General features: G+C 37.5%; 1 protein-coding gene across 2 annotated transcripts in view; it reads left to right on the plus strand.

Annotated features, from left to right (window-relative positions):
- Nucleotides 1–3928: 3928 nt before the first annotated feature.
- Nucleotides 3929–17952, plus strand: part of LOC126481284 (DNA mismatch repair protein Mlh3-like) — a 175208-nt gene continuing 161184 nt past the window's right edge. The window contains exon 1 of one of the 2 annotated variants that reach the window (XM_050104922.1): nucleotides 3929–3961. The gene's annotated coding sequence lies outside the window, so the exon portion shown is untranslated. Of the gene's footprint in view, nucleotides 3962–4019; nucleotides 4435–17952 lie in introns of those variants that run through there. The other variant, XM_050104921.1, reaches the window with a different exon arrangement.

Raw genomic sequence — 17952 nt, forward strand, 5'->3', positions numbered from 1 at the left:
TTAATGTTTCTGATTTCAAACATAGTGGTTACGAAACGAAACATTAACTTGACAAGACACTAATGCTACGCAGACTAACTTAGAACTGAAGAACGCTTGTACAAGCGTCCCTACCCTTGGTGCACAGGCTCAAGCATGGATACGCTTGCACAAGCATCTATAATTGAAATTCGGTGAAATGTTAAGCTGCTTATACAGTACTGATGCTTGCACAGATTTATACTACACTTGCTCGCATATGCTTGCAACAGAGTTCTTGTCAAGCAGGCACTAACGTGTAACTTAAGACAGTCTCACTCATAACTTCATGCTTGACAAGCACTCATGAGCAAGAGTGCTTGCTCAAGCGTAATTGAATGTCTGTAGGATAAAGATAAATCTTCACAAACATGAGGATTGTACAAGCATTCTGACACTTCATAAAATTTAGATTATATATGTTTCTGCAAGGTTTTTTGCATTTTTGATCCTATGTGCCAAGAATGGGGATGCTTGTGCAAGCATTCATCAGTGATCCTTTTAATTTAATTTTTATTTGGTCCTGTTAAATTATGTCCTGTATAAAGGTTGTACCATGCTGTAGGACAAGTCAAGGAAAACGATATTACATAGAGAAAAAGAGAAGAAAAACAGTGGTACTGTGAGATAGGTTCTATAGCGTGTCTGTCGTGAATAGTTAATATTTTGGTTTCTTTAACCATCTTTACCCACGTATCACGTTTCCTCTTTCGTTTTTTTGTAATATAAGGAAAACGGCTGCCAAAGACAGCGCATCATCTCCTGAGCTCGATTTTTTCTGGTAATCAAACTGATACTTGCACAGCATGTTTGAGCCATGTGGAAGCGTGGGGAATTTGTATGCCTGCTTGTCTAGCATGCAATTAAGTGTGTGGCCGCTCTTAGAACAACTCCATGGATTCTAACCTCCATATGTGTTCTGCCACAGTCAACAGGCCTATCCATACACAATGATCCATCTATGCATATATGTGCACATGTGTCTGTGCATGTACTAAATTGCTGCAAATGTGATGTGGTCATACGACACATTTCCAGTCTATTCACTACTTCTACCCCACCATCTGTCAGTCCAGAAGAGAAATTTCAGCAGCAAGTGAATAGGCTGTTGCAACCTCTAAGTTTATTTCAAATATTCAGAAACTCCTACATCTACATCTAGTGGGGAAATTTTGTTATGGTTTGTGTTAGCAACCTGTGTTGGAAAAAAAGCAAAAACATAAAGACCAATCAAAATGGTCTAAACAATTGCAACTTAAGCGAAGGCAGTTACAAATAAATTTACTTCTCATGCTTCAGGCCGAACTAGACAGCTGGCTCAATTATTTGTGAATGCATTTAGAAACAAACGATTACATGTTGATGCTCATAACCCCTTGTATAATAGTGAAAAATACTCGTAAGAGGAGAACAATTACTGCACAAGAGTAGCCAAAGCTGACGTTAAGATTTCTGTCAATAGGAAAATGCTAAAAGGAACTGGAATTCTCTACTGTAGTTTCGAAGCAATCATTAAGTTAAATGACACCAACACATGTGAAGTTATATAACTATCCCGAGGAAGGATTTCATGAAGGCAAATAAAGTAACTCAGTTCTCTAATACAGCAATCCTGTCAAGTTACAGATAGTAGTTTTACTTTTCTAGACGTATTTGAAACTTATCTATTCCTAGAAATTATAACCCAATGAGCTACAGTATAGTTTCCTTTGTTTATCAGTTGGGGTTTTCAGTTCCCTAACTGAAGTCTACCAACATCCTGTTATGAGCTTTTGAGCAGAACATAAAACTCAATTCTGAATACTAGACAGGGATTCATAGTCTATCACAAAAATCTTACTCATAGTATTGTTGCAGTGAATTCTCCAGCTCACTTCTAATTCACTTTAGCTCACTGCATATTATTTTAGGAAGTAAAGCAAGTGCAAAAATCTCCAGTCCCTGAAGGCACTGCTGCAAGATCTTTCATTATTGCCTAACACAATATACTGACTGCACTTTTCTTTGGAATAAATGGCGCTACATTTTTTTGGTGCACTGTCGTGTAAGATTATGGCACTATAGACTACTGAGTGAAAGTATGCTAACAATCCCTTTTGCAGGTCAACATAAAGAAAGAATTTTCTAAGTGGAAACCAAGCAGAACTGAGAATTTTGGTTCAGTAACCTACATGATAGTGCCACTTCAGTTTGGCAAAATGATTTCTATATTAGCATCTAAAAGAGAAATCTATGAAAACATGAAGCTGCAGTCATTTCCCTCTGTTGTTTCTGGTACTTGAATGCCTTTTGTCTTAGAGGTAAGGAAATAGTTCTGCAAAAACCAACTAAGAGTGACTGTTATCTACAAGACAAACCTAGAACTTTACTGGAATAAATCAGAAAGTAGAGGATGTCCAAATATCACAAACTCGGCTTATCTATATTGTCGTCCCCGGCGCCAGATCGCATTGATTTTGTTGCTTTGCTTAGATATTTCATGTAAACAGTGCCTAACGAATTTATTTATTTATCGTTTCTCGTAGAGTCAACTGCTCGTAATTTCTCTGTTAAGGAATTATAAGTAGCTGCCGTCTCATTTCGATCACTGTACTCCTTGCTCTTAATTTCCCACAAACGATTATGAGCCCCAGCGCCGTTTCTGCCTTTAGGCAAGACTAGGCAACCGCCTAGATTGGCGAAGTTTTAGGTGATGAAGGGCAGAAAAAATTAATTTAAAATCGAACAGCGAAAAAATTGAGCAAAGAGGGAGTAAAAATGGTAAAGAGGAAAACTAAAAAACCGAATTGTTTTAAAAAATGTATGGGACAGTTACTTAATAAGTCTTTACTTGCTTTGACGAAAGTAAACAGATTGCCTCTAAATGCCTCTAAACAGAACTAAGGTAGCTGTTACTGAGTACAAAACGCAAACAAAATGGCTGTTTCAAATGGCTCTGAGCACTATGGGACATAACGTCTGAGGTCTTCAGTTCCGTAGAGCTTAGAACTACTTAAACCTCACTAACCTAAGGACATCACAAACATCCATGCCTGAGGCAGGATTCGAACCTGCAACCCTAGCGGTAGCGTGGTTCCAGACTGAAGCGCCTAGAACCGATCGGCCACATCGGCCGGCAAAACGCAAACATACATGACACTGATTCGTCTATGTCGAGCACTGGAGCAGGGCTCGTCCACTGGCTTGCAATCTTGTTGCGACTTGATACCATACCCCTCTCACTCCCTCTTTTTGTTTTGTCACTGCAGTTCTTTTGTCCTGCATCAGTTCAATTGAGTATAGTCACCAGAAAATGTGGAAGTCTGCTTATCTTAGTTTAATGATTAAAAGTGTAGTAGGAGATGTGAATTGTTGTGGTATTGGATGTTGGTGGTGGTGGAGGGTGCAGGCGAGATATTGGGGAGGCCGATGCTAATAAAACCGAGGATCATCATTTTTCACTTCTCACCTAGAGTGGCAATACACCTAACAACGCCCTTGATGACCCCTACACAGTTCAATAAGTTCAACAATAAAGTCTCTAGAGCACTGACGTGGATCTTCCATTTTCCTATTCACTGTGCACACACAGACGAGAAACACTACAAAATAGACTGATCAAACAGCTGCCTGAAACACATGTCGCGAGCCAGATTCGCGGCGATCTTCTGTTCACACGCTAAGATTTGTCTGCGCAGATGTGGTTGGCGCCCACAGATTTGAGCAACTTTTCTCAAACCTCCAACTCCAACCTACGGGTCTGCGTACATCTCATATCTGCACAAAATCCGGTTCACAGGCAACGATTTGTCTGCGCTTTTTTATGTGCAAAGATATTACCGCAGTGATGTCGTTGCGTCTCGGCGGACTTGGGCACAATCGTAGCTGAATTTGGTAATATCTTTATGGTTCGTATTGTGATAACTTTATGGTTCATGGAAAATCTAGGCAGTTGGCAATAAGGGTAGGGGACGTAAATGTGGGTTAATTTGCTGGAAATAAAACTGTTTTAATTTGCTCGAAATAAAACTGTTAACTGTCTCCCCGAATAAATAATAGAAATTATGTCGTAGCTCAAACTATGTATTTATTCTTTGTCAATGTATATATGTTATTTGTGTTGCACGTATTGTATATCAACTATGAAAACATCACTTTGTGTCCGATGTTAATATGCATTTGTAGCTGAAACGCACAATTGGCGTGTAACGTTGGAGTGTGAGGACGTAGTAGCTGCCAGTAATTTTATTATTTCTGTTGTGCAATGGAGAGTTCATAATGCATTCGAATGAACAATGAAAATACAGGTTAACAATGTATGTTGTGTATCATGAAACACGTTCGTTGCTTACAACGGCGTGTGTGTAATTGGAATTTATTCGGTTGTACCGCATCACAGTCGAGTAAGAGAAGATAACGCAAGTAAAGGGGATTGAGGTATAAATTTTTCTGTGAAAAGAAGTTTTAAATTTCGCATTTCTAATTCGTGGACAGAGTAGCAATTGAAGTTTTGTAATTGTGAAGAGGACTTTTTTATTGTAGTTTCGAAAAATGGTCATTTATGCCTGAAAAAGTATAGTACTGTAGTTGGAAACATCGTAAAATAAGAACCCTCACAGTTTAAAAGGAGTTTAACATTTTCATGGGTTTCACATGTTAAGTTTCTTACAATTGCATTTTGATTAATACTTACGTTTAAATGATAAATGCCTGTCCATTACGTTACACCGATGAGCATCATTTGCATTTTATTTGTCGGTCAGTTTGAGGTTAATGAATTCTTTATATGATCTGAAAAAAATAGTTTTGGGATTAGTACTGCTGATAAATTTGCAAGTTAAAAATAAATTTTTGGCACCTTATCTTGCAAAATTTGTTATTACATTTTTCTATACAATGATCAAACTTCTGTATGGCAGTGTTATTCGTTTGATTCCGTACTAAATTTTTGTCACCGAATATATAGGAAAGCTGCAATCCCATACCATCACTGTTGGTGTGTGAATTGGTAGTTGATGTTATGACAAACAAATGTGAAATATTAGGCTTCACTGATCAGAAGTACCCATTATTTTGATGACACCATTGTTGATCAATCAATGGAAGTGGTAAACACAATAAAAACAAACTTCAGATGTGTGTCCAGAGCTGTTTAAGGTCTCATCACTACATGAAATTATTCATAGAAAAGCTAGATGCCAAACTGAGTATGATTGGAAGAATTGTACAAAAATGTTGTTCATCTATCAAGGAGCCCACAAATCTATTATTTAGCCATTTCTTGAGAATATTTGTTAGTTTGGGACCTTCTTGGGTACAGTTAATAGAGAAGATTGAAATACGATCTGTAGATTTCATCATTAGTTTGCTTAGGCAGTGTATTAATATTGTGGAGATACTCATAGGTACACATCCAGTCAGAGGCAGTACAGGAGAAGTATACCAGAGAGGCATTAATTAAAATTCCATGAATTCATGTTGCAAGAAGAATTATACAGTATCTTATTTCCTTCTGCAAAATGGTTTGTTGAATAAAAATTGGAACTGAAGTTACATAAATCAGTTTATTGCAGGTACACAGACAGGAGGTTAATACTCTAAATTATTCCCCTTCTGCAGCAGTAAACCGCTGTCAGTACTTTAGTAGTAGAAGTAGTGGTTAGCTTCATTGTAAAGAGCTGTTTAAAAATCTGGATACCTCTAATGCACCATGTGAGCACATCTACCAGTCTGTTGTCTAGGGAAACATTTCTAAATATTTCACTAATAGTTCTATACATAATCATGAAACAAGAGCCAGTTCGGACTTATATTTACCAAAGAAAAACAAACAAAAAACTCAAAACAGCATTTTCTATCAGGGAATAAAATTGTATTATAAATTGCCCAAGGAGATGAAAAAAATTACTAAAATACATCTGCTTTAAAAGATAACTAAAACTTCATTAGTAATGCATGTGATACAGTCAACTAGTACTTGGATAAATCAAGAATGGTGGTTCATAATGAAAAGGGATAAGTGCAACACTTTGTCACATTACACTATAATATCACTATGCAATGCCTTTATAAGAAAATCGTGTCAAGAACTACAGTGCATGATAGTGGTTTTGTTCTCCTGAAATCAACACAACCCTTGAGGGAGATGCTCACTCAGTTTTTCAGAAGGACTTGAATGGGGCAGAGTTGCATGTTAACAGGCCTAAAGTCAGTTTTTTGAACAGACTGGAGCAAGTGCAAGGGGCCTAGCAGCATGTTCGTGGTCCAAGAGTCACCAGTGTTATTGTGTGCAGTGGTGAAATTCAAATCCAAGTTTTATGTTCTGAGTAAAAATCATGTGTAAATCAAAGAGCATTGTACAATAACTACCATCAGATCAGGGCAGTGCAATTGTTGGGACTAGTGCAGCAGGGGATACAACCCGTCGGCTTTGGACAATGACTTCACAAGTGGCCAATCGAGAAGCGATTCTTCTTAATGTTGTAGCTCCCTTCAGTGGCTGATAAGTGTTTTTTGGTTTTTTTAAAAAAAATCTCACGAGATAGAATAAACAGATCCACTTTATTAAGTAATCAGTAAAAAAACGAAACTGAAACATAACAGCAAAAGCGAAAATGGTAAACTGCTCTCTGGCGGCTTGTGACGTCCTTGTCCAAAGCCGACGGGTTGTATCCCCTGCTGCACTAGACCCCAATTGTTAAGACACTGCCTTCATTTTCAGAAGGATGGAGTTTGCTGTATCTGGCCATCCTGATTTAGGTTTTCTGTGATTTTCCAGACTCATTTTAAGCAAATGCCAGGCACTTCCTTCATCAAGGCCATGGCAAGTACTTGTTCTATCCTTAAAAAAGTATAGTTATATATTCTGTGTGTATATATTTTGAGCTATTCGTTTTTCAGTGCAATATGATTACAATCCTATTTATTGTGAAATGATAGCTGGATGAATAAATAAAACAAATAAACTGTCCAATTAGTTATCGTTCACCTTCTGGAGGCCTGCAATGACAAGATTGTCTGGAAACCTTGTTGAAGTTATTTAGTCTGCATCATTCATTCCAAAACAATGTCATTCTGGTTGCCTTGGCAAGCTTCATACGGGATATCATATCAAAAGTGTTCATTCCAGACTTGTTTAGTTTAACGCAAAACTTGATTGCCTTTAGTGGAAGGACTAAACACATTTTTATTTGGACATAATCTGTACACCTCCCTAGGCCTAGAAGCAGCTGAGCTGAATCTCCTAGTTCACTGATATCCACCATTGCCAATCTGTCTTCAGATATCACCCCTCACCCCTTCTCATTAAATTTCTCGCAAAGTACAATATTTAAGCTAAAACAATATGAACAAAGCATCTTGCATTATCAGTGTTAAAGAAATTGGGGTAAACACTCCAAAGAATTACCACTATGCTGTCACATTTTCATGTTCATAGAATTCATTAACTGAGTAAAAAGAATTAATGGATAGCCAACTGCACAGTCTTAAATAAGTTGAATGGAGCTTCTACCCTTTCTGGAGGCAGTTTGTTCAACATTTTCATACCCATAACTTCATAGTTGTTCAGTAATGTAGATAGTCTACAGTAAGGTATGTTAATATGCCTATTATTTGTAGTGTTATGAGAGTGCAAATCCTGTCTAAGTTTGTATTCTGATGAGTTATTCTTTGTATGCAAGAGAAAAGTGTGAATGTACAAGTTTATTACAGTTAATGTTTTCATGTCAATAAAAAATGGTCTGCAGTGCACAAGTTTTTCTGAGTTTATATTAATCCTACTAACTTCCTTTTGAAGTACCAAAATATCCTGAAAATATGTGCTATTGCCCCAAAATAAAAACCCATAGGAATAATACTGTGAAAAAAGCAAAATAGGCTGATCGTACATACGCCAAAGGTACATTATTTTTTAAATTTCTTAACAAGTACACCACTTTAGACAGCCTTGTACTAACATACTTAATGTGTGGATCCCAAAACAATTTACTATCAGCAACTTAACATTACCTAAACAGTCTTCTGCTGGCAAATCTCCTAAACTAAATACAGTTTATTGAGTTTTATTATCACTGAGCAAGAATCCATTACGCTGAAGCCAGATTGATACTTGTGATAGGGTGCCTGTCTTTAGTCAGTCCGAACTGACACTGAAAAAGGTGGTATCATGAGTGTAAAGAATGGAGTGTGTGTATATATAAGTTGTGTTATAAGGGCAGTCATCGTTCCTGCTATTTTTTCAAAACAATGACTAACTTCAGTGGACCATGCCTCAAGGTGATGAACTATGTGCAAAATTCTTCATGCTAATTTTGTTCTCACCTTTGATATTTTCCTGACCATCTTCAGGGGCCTAGTGCAAATATTTATTAAAAACTTCTTATCTTTAAGCTGATTCTCCAGTGGGAATCTGGGTAAACCAGCAAGGCCCAGGCCTTCTTTGCTATCTCAAAAAAAGAATTTTCCATAAAAAAAAGTATTGACTCTATCCTACCAATTTGCGCTTAGCCTAACTTATCAGCTAGATTTATGATTTCATCACTTACATTTTTTCTCAAGTTTATTAAGATGGAGGCCATGAGGGGTATTAAATCTTTTACACAAACCAATTATGATGAAATCTTCTCGGGCTCCCATCTGGGTAGCTACCCGGATGGAAGCTCAAGAAGATTTCATGAGCAGTATACACTAGGAAAGCCTGCATTCACACAAACCAATTATGTTTACAAAAGAGACATTTTTAAAGTCTTTACAAAATTTCTTCATTTACTCACGGCCATTTTTATCTTCTAGCATGACCGGAATGGAAGATCAAGCCTAAATGGTATTGAGAGGAGCATGATTTTTCTGTTGTGTAGTCCATACAACATTTTTCTTAATAACAACAAGAAACCTCTTCCATCATTTCCCACTGTATTGTTTATTCCAGCAAGAAAAACTGCTGCTTAAGTAGCATCTGTTGGTGAAAAACATGCCACAATATCTCCAGATTTTGCACCAAGTTTTATTGTGGCAGTGAGATGATGGCTCTAACTGTTTTAAAAAATATCCCTTATTTTCCTCCCTTGGCTGTGTGCATAAAAATGCATTTTCATAGATCTAGGTCTGCCATTACAGCTTGATGTCTTTGGGCTTTTCATTTCATTACTTCCATTGACATTTGACCTAAACTTTTTACTATGTTCTTTACTCAGTTCACTTTCAAAAATGGTTCAAATGGCTCTGAGCACTATGGGACTCAACATCTTAGATCATAAGTCCCCTAGAACTTAGAACTACTTAAACCTAACTAACCTAAGGACATCACACACACCAATGCCCGAGGCAGGATTCGAACCTGCGACCGTAGCAGTCCCGCGGTTCCGGACTGCAGCGCCAGAACCGCTAGACCACCGCGGCCGGCCTCAGTTCACTTTCATTAGGTTTTCCTTGGGTTAGGCAGTTTAACTTGTAAGTCTGCTTTAATGTTTTTTCTGTAAGATTAAGATGTGGTGGAAAATTTATATGATCTTCCTGAAGCCTTGGATTGCAGCTTTCTGCGGTAGGAGCAATGTCCCCATGTCTTTATAAATTGTCCTTTGGCCTACATTGATTGTATGGTTCTGTAGAAATTTTACATTAAAGAAACGTCATCTTGCGAAAGTTTTTTATTCATCACTTTCAAATCAATCACTGCTTATCCCTTTATCAGTTTCTCCTTTTCTTCAGCCAAAACTAAGTTCTCCTCTATAACAGATAAAATAACTTGTAGAGTATCATAATCTGTGTTTATGTGGTGTCTGTCTCTTCCTCCAGCAGTGCCATATTGTTTTTGCTCTTCAGGCAAAATTTGTGCGACCATTTACTACTTTCATGTATAAGATTGTCTTTTTAACTTTGCACATTGAAAATGTATCCAACAATCACACTCATTGCATAGAATTCCGTTATTCACTTTTTTATTACACTTTTTGTGCTTTATACGCTTCAAAATTCTGCTTTTGTTGGGAGCTGTCTCAATTGTAAACATACTACATGCGGTCATCTTGTCATTCAGTATAAGCTCGGATTACAGAAGGATAGGGAAAGAAATGGATGATGTTTTTTTCAAAGTAACTCCCTCAGCATATGCCTTAAACTATTTAGGGAAACGATGCAAAACCTAAATTTGTGATTCAAGGAAATAGTGACAAACCAGCTGAGTCTTTAATAAGTAGAACTAGATTCTTGCAATCTCAATAAGTGTCACATTTCTAGGTTGCAGCTCTCTTTAGTCATTGTCTAGGTCATAAATATTCCATTGTACGACTCGCAGAATATTGAGTTCTACCAACTGTTGTTCTTCCTGTGCACTATTTCATGGATGGATCTGGAAAGAATGGGGGAGATTACATGTTAATAATACAAGATGTTGACTAATAACCCTGTATACCAAGCAATTTATAAGTAGCATTTTCCACTTCATAGAGGCAGCTGTTCTTATTATATCTTAAGTTTGTTGCATAACTTTACGTACTTTCAGAATTTAAACTTCAGTGCTGGACCCTATACCAGATCCCTCCATTATATTTATCCAGATTCTACATAATAACATTTAAATTGTGGCTGTCACCACCATCTGTCAATATGAGGCCAGAATTAATGTTGTCTTCCATGATATTTATACAATGCATGAATGATAATGATTCTATCATGCTTCTTTGAGATGCAGAAATGTTGTTGATGGCTCTACATTGTGGATAAACTACATAATTTTATTTCTACAGATCTCACTCAGTCACAAATCAAAATACATACATTCTTTCATTCATACATCATTTCCATAAACCCCACATGAAAGCAAGCCTTCATGGCTATGGAATGAGTCAAGTCATCCATTCAGTTATACCAAACATCTAGTTCTTGTATTTACAGATGGTAGAGCACAGCTATCAATTGCCCTTTTCTTGCAGGTTTTACTCAGCAAACCTAGATTTCAGCTAGTGCCTAGCCATTATCAGTGCACCATTTCATAGTATCAATGCATGTTCTAGAGCATCAGTCCCCTGTTGTTCAGGCTTCTGTCACAGTTCTTTCAAGAGTCTTGAAGCTGTTTCTTGGCTCTTCCACTCTTGAGTACCACATGGGAAAAATGAACATCCAAATCTTTCTGTGCAAGCTCTGATTTATTTTATTTTATTATGATGGTTTTTCTCCCTTTCTAGGTGGGAATCAGCAAAATATTTCATATTTGCAGGAGAAAGTTGGCGACTGAAATTTTGTGAAAAGATTTTGTTGCAATGAAAATTGCCTATGTTTTAATGATTGCCATCCCAGCTCATGCACGATACTTGTGACACTCTTGCTTCTATTTCACTATATTCCTTTGAATGTTTGCAGTATTCTCCATCAGTACTATCTGGTAAGAATCGAATTCCATGTAGCAATATATAAAATGCCAGACAAGAGTAGGGTAGTCATTCTGCTAGATTTGTTGCGCCTTCTAAGTGTTCTACCAATAAAACATAATCTTGAGTTCACCTTCCCCACAACAATCCCTAGGTATTTAGTTGAACTGCTAACCTTTAAATTTGTATTATGTATTGTGGAATCAGACTTTAATGGAATCTTTTTAGTACTTATGTGAAGGATCTCATACTTTTTATTGGTCAGGGTCGACTGCTACTTTTTGCACTATATGGATATCTTGTCTATATAATTTTGTAATTCATATTGCTCTGATCACTTTTCTAGATGGCAAATGACACCACCAGCTGCAAACAATCTAAGAGGGCTATTCACATTGTCTCTCAAATCATTTATATACTTTAGAAACAGCAGAGTTCCTATAACAATTCCTTGGGGAATGCCAGATATCAATTCTGTTCCACCCAGTGAATTTCTGTTAATTACTATGGCTGTGTCCTTTCTGACATAAAATCGTGATTCCAGTCACACAACTGAGACAATACTCAATAGGTCATCACAGTGAGAGAAATTTTGAAGTAGAACTCAGAAATTGAGATAGCATATCCATGTTCTGGCGCACCTGTGTTTATTATCCATTTCAATGCCCAGGAACTCCACTCATGGAGTCTCATTCAGTGTATGCTCACTGATCTCTACTTCTCCTAGCTGTAAATCAGCTTTATTTGTTTGGAATTGCATAATACTAGATTTTGGTAATATTAAGTGATAAACTGTTGGTTTTATCCCATTTGTGAGCTATTCCATTCTCCTTCTGGCTGGGTCTAGTGTGGGTGTTCTTGGACTCTTTCATTAGTGTACTTGTGTTATCAGCTAACATTACAATTTCTGAAGAACTTTCCAGTGTTACTGGCAAAATACTTGTGTAACCAAGGATAGGCGGAGGCTAAACCCCAAACCTTGGAATTACTTTTAACAATTCATTTATTCAAGGATACAGAATTGGACAGCTTAATACAAGGAAAATAGAAGACATGTGTACAGAGATATTTATACACACGTTTAATGAGAAGACAAGACAAGACAATTGGTTAGCTATTGCCTTGCTGAAGGAACCATACTGAAATCTGTGTAGAGTAATTTAGGAAAACTTACAGGAGTGTAGGTAGACATTATGAGCCTCCACTCTCCTGAATCTCAAGCCAATGTCTTGGAAGTGCACTACTTCATTCAGTTATACGTAATGTAAGTTCTCTTATGCTTGTACATAGCCTGCTTGAAATAAGATCGCTCAGTAATATAAAAATAATTGTACACCCTTCACTTAGTCTCTTCACATTTTGTTCTGCATTCAACTTTAAGTCCACTATCATGCTGCCAAACCTTTGCCATATCTCCATGTCTTTCCTTCTGCCAATGTAAGAAACTGAGTCAATTTCCTCTCGTACTGAGTGAGACGCGTTCCTCAGAAAAATACTGAGAGATTAGTATAACGCTCTAGCAATCACTTTTTTAACAGTTATGTGCCCCAAGTCTTTGAGCTCTGTAATTACATATTTAAGATGTAGGGTTTGATTGCTATTTTAAGTTTGGGGAGATTATTATACAATTTTAATTCCTGATAGAAAATGCTGTTCAGTGGTTTTGTTGTTTGTTTTCCTTGGCAAATTTAAGTCCAAACTGGCTCTTGTTCCACAATACTCTATAGAACTACTTGTAACATACTTTTTTCTGTGCACAGTAGATTGACAGATAAATTCACGTGGTGGATACTGACTACCTTTAGTTGTTATCCTAAGAGCCCTTTTCTGCAGTTTGAAAACTGTATTCAGGTTTGTGCATTTAGTCCCCAGAGAAGAATCCCGTGGCTGCCGACATTAATTATTTACAGAAGAATGGAAAAACTGACCTTATGACTTAGCCTAAAATGTATGTTAATGAAAGGCAAACCTATATTTATAGCATTTGTAGATTTGGAGAAGGCTGTTGACAATATTGACAGGATTACACTATGTGAAATTCTGAAAATAAAAAGGATAAAATACAGGGAAACAAAGGTTAATTACAATGTGTTCAGAAACCCGACTGCAGTTGTAAGAGTCAAAGGACATGAAAGAAAAGCAGTACTTGAGAAAATGTGACAGGGTTGTAGCCTATCCATGATGATATTCAGTCTATACTTTGAGAAAGCTGTGAAGAAAACCAAGAAGAAATTTGGAAAGGGAATTAAAGTTCAGGAAGAAGGAAACAAACTTTGAGGTTTGCTGGTTGTAATTTTGTCAGAAATGCCAAAGGGGTTGTGAGATCAGTTGAATACAATGGGTATTGTGTCTGGAAAAGAGTTCTGAAGATGAATATCAGCATAAGTAAAACAAGGATAATGGATGTAGTCGAATTAAATCAAGTGATGAGAGGCCAATGAGACACTTAAAGTAATAGAGGAGTTTTGTTATTTGGGCAGCAAAGTAACTGTAAAATTGTGGCCAAAGTAGAGATGATATAAAATGAAGACTGACAGTAGCAAGAAAACTTTTCTGAAAAAAAGAAAATTGTTGACTGAATATAAATTTAAATGTTAGGAAGTCTTTTTGAAAGGTATTTGTGTGGAGTGTAGCCTTGTACAGAAATGAAACATTGACAATAAACAGTTCAGAAAAAATAGAAGCTTTTGAAATATGGTACTACAGAAGGCTCCTGAAGATTAGATGGATGGGCCAAATAATTAATGAGGAGGTACTCAACTGAATTGGGGAAAAAGAAAAGTTACAACCTGATTAAAAAAAAAAGGGGGGGGGGGGGAAATCGGTTGACAGGACACATTCAGAGACAACAATAAATTATCAATTTGATAATGGAGGGAAGTGCGTGTGTGGGAAGGGAGTAATAACTGTAGGGGAAGACGTGACTTGAATACAGTAATAAGTTTCAGATGGATGCAGGTTGCAATAGGTATGCAGAGATGATGAGAGTTGCACAGGTAGACTATTGTAGAGCACTGCATTCTGAGGACTGAAGAGCACAAGAGTAGCACCTAAGAATCGAATGTTCATAGGAATAGTTTATCACCAAAACATACTGGCTGTTACACAGGTGACCGGATCCTGATGATGATGTTATCTTTGCTGTTTACTTTGTGTCCTTTCCCTGTCAGTTGAGAATCTGGAATTCTCTAAATTTACGAGGGCGGTTCAGAAAGTAACCTCCGATTGGTCACAGTGCGGGTTGTGGGGGGAGTAGCGACGCCATCTGTGCGTTCACGCACTCAACAGGTCAGTCGGCATCAAGCCGTGGTCGAGTGAACGTCGTACCTGCGCTAGTTTAGTTTTTGTGGCAGTTTGAAATGTGTGCTGCAATAGAAAGCCCCGCCAAATGTGAAGTGCGTGCTGTCATAAGGTTTTTTACAGCCAAAGGATATTCTGCAGCAGCTATTCATCGTGAGCTTTGTGCCGTGTACGGACCAAGAGTTATGAGTGAAGGAGTTGTCCGTGAATGGGTACGTTTATTTAAAAGTGGACGAGAAAACGTTCATGATGAAGAGAGGAGTGGTAGACCATCATTGGTGACTGACGAACTCGTTCAGACAGTTGATGCAGAAGTTCGTGAAAATCGACGTTTCTCAATGTCGGAGTTGTCTACTGGTTTTCCACAGATTTCTAAGACTCTCTTGTACGAGATAGTGACAGCAAGATTGGGTTACCGTAAGTTCTGTGCATGATGGGTGCCCAAAATTCTTACCGACCACCACAAAACTCAAAGAATGGCCTCTGCATTAGACTTTCTGTCACGTTATGAGGACGAAGGAGAACCATTGTTAAACAGAATCGTGACCGGTGACGAAACCTGGATTAAGTACGTGAACCCTGAGACAAAAGAACAATCAATGATGTGGGCACATTCAAATTCGCCTACCAAACCAAGAAAAGCCTCGCAAGATTTTTCTGCCAGAAAACTGATGGCAACGGTGTTTTGAGATGCCAAAGGGGTGTTGTTGGTTGAATTCATGGAACGTGGTACGACCATTAATCAAGACGTGTACTGTGAAACAATAAAAAAGTTACGACGGGCTATACAGAACAAACGCCGTGGTATGCTGACTTCCGGTATCGTTTTTTTGCACGATAACGCCCGTCCTCACTCTGCTCGCAGAACAATGGCCCTTCTTGAGTCCTTCAAGTGGGACGTTATCAACCATCCACCTTACAGCCCAGACCTGGCGCCAAGTGATTATCACCTCTTCATGCATTTGAACAAATGGCTCGGGTCACAGCGGTTTGATGACGACGAAGAGCTCAAAGATGCGGTCACAGGCTGGCTCCAGGCACAAGCGGGTGATTTTTATGCAGAAGGAATTTCAAAGCTTGTGAAGAGATACGATAAGTGCCTCAATCGCTATGGAGACTATGTAGAAAAATAGTGCAAAGATGTAGTTGTAAGATGTATGTATTAAAATATTTTTATTTAACTTGGTGTATTTTTTTTAAATCAACCAGAGGTTACTTTCTGAACGGCCCTCGTATTTTTGCAGTACTGCTTGGTGATTGTTTGAATGCACCTAATAGTCTTCCAGAATGAGATTTTCACTCTGCAGTGGAGTGTGCGCTGATATGCAAGGTTCGCAGGAGAGCTTCTGGAAGGTAGGATACGAGGTACTGGCAGAAGTAAAGCTGTGAGTACTGGGCGTGAGTCGTGCGTCGGTAGCTCAGATGGTAAAGCACTTGCCCAAGAAAGGCAAAGGTCCCGAGTTCGAGTCTCGGTCGGGCACACAGTTTTAATCTGCCAGGAAGTTTCTAATAGTCTTCGTTTGCAATTTAAGTAATCTACATGTGTGTATATTAGCTTCATTGCCCCTTAAGATAGGATAAATAGCACCATAATACATTTTTAGTTTAGTGCCACCATCAACAGTCTGTGATAATTTTCTCAGGAGAAATATATTTGTCCTAATTTTTGAACAGATTTTATCTATATGAGTCTCCCATGATATGAAACTGTCCACCGTCAATCCAAGAAACTTGTTGCAATGAACTTCAAAAATACTTGTATTGCCAAGCTTGATATATGTCACGTGCTTTCACTGTACTATTGGATTATATTTGCATGAACATTGCTTTACTTCCATTTATGAAAAGGTTTGCACCCCCAAAACATTTGTATGCCTTATCCTTCTCGAAACATGTCTTCATTTCTAGGTCCTTCGTAGATTCACTGGTGACTACTAGGGGTGTGTCATTAGCATACACAATCACTGTTTCACACAGGTTCTGGCATGTCATTTACATATAGAATAAACAGTAATGGTCCCAGTACTGAACCTTGTATTTTACCTCTTTGAATATTAAAGCACATTTTCCATTCTATTGACATTTTTGCATTTTATCTATACACATTGTCACCTGTTGTCGGCAAATGTAGTGATAATATTTATTGTTCTGCCTCTCATGCCATACTGGTTTAATTTTTTTAGCAGAAATCTGTGATACACACAATCAAAAGCCTTTGGCAGCTCAAGGGATAGACAACAGACTCGTTCCTATTTCTTAAATGCCCTGACTACATATGCTGTGAAGCCTGTAATTGCTGTCTTTATAGATCAACCCATTCTGAAACCATGCTGTGCCCTATTTATAATGTTATTTTTCACTATAAAATTTACTGCCCTATCCTTTATATATATTTCTGCAGTTTTAGGTGTGGTAGAAAATAAGCCTGTAGTTTTGAGGATGCCTTTATCTCCCCCTTTAAAAATGGGAAATACTTTTCTTTTCTTTAGGCGGTCTGGGAATGTTCTTTCCTCCTGTATTTGATTTATCAGGAATGTGAAAGGCTTTGTCAGGTATTCAGAAATATATTTAATAATTTTAGGAGACATACCATGCAATACCTCTGGATTTTTGTTTTTTAAGGATCTAATTATGTTTATGACTTCTGACTCATCTGTATGAGCTAGGAATATACAATCTGCAACTTTTTCTGGAGCTTTTTATGTTATTTTCTATTTGACTTTTCAGTTCTTGATCAGCCCGTCAACTACAACTATGTAGTGGTGACTGAAAGTTTTACATTTAGTTATGTTCCATATTTCGTTGTGTTCCTTCCTTTTTAAGTGTGATGTTAATAAAAGCTGGTACAGTTTTATTGTAGCTGGCTTTGGTCTCCCTTATCATCCTGCTATAAGCTTTCTTAAGTCTCTATAGTCCTCACCATTTGACTTTAAATTTGTCCTCCTGATAATCTTTATATATTCATTTTAATTTTTGTCGGCTTTGAATAATTTTTTATGTGATAAGATTTTTATTGGGCTTGTTTTGTACTTCCCAACATACCTTTGGAGAAGTAATATTTACACAGTAATTCATAGTTTAACAGAAAATTACCCAACTCTCTTCTACAATTTTCACCATAAATCCCATCCCATGTTTTTGTTTCCTCGAAAACTTCCAAGATGTTTAAGTTTCCTGGTTTGTTCTGTCTTCATTCTATCTTCATTGCCCACAACATATGCTGTATTATAGTGTTTATTGTATCTGTACACCTTGTTGTGTCTACAGGTTGAATGAGCCTAAAATATCA

This window comes from Schistocerca serialis, chromosome 5 (assembly GCF_023864345.2).
Source record: "Schistocerca serialis cubense isolate TAMUIC-IGC-003099 chromosome 5, iqSchSeri2.2, whole genome shotgun sequence".
Classification (NCBI taxonomy): Eukaryota; Metazoa; Arthropoda; class Insecta; order Orthoptera; family Acrididae; genus Schistocerca; species Schistocerca serialis.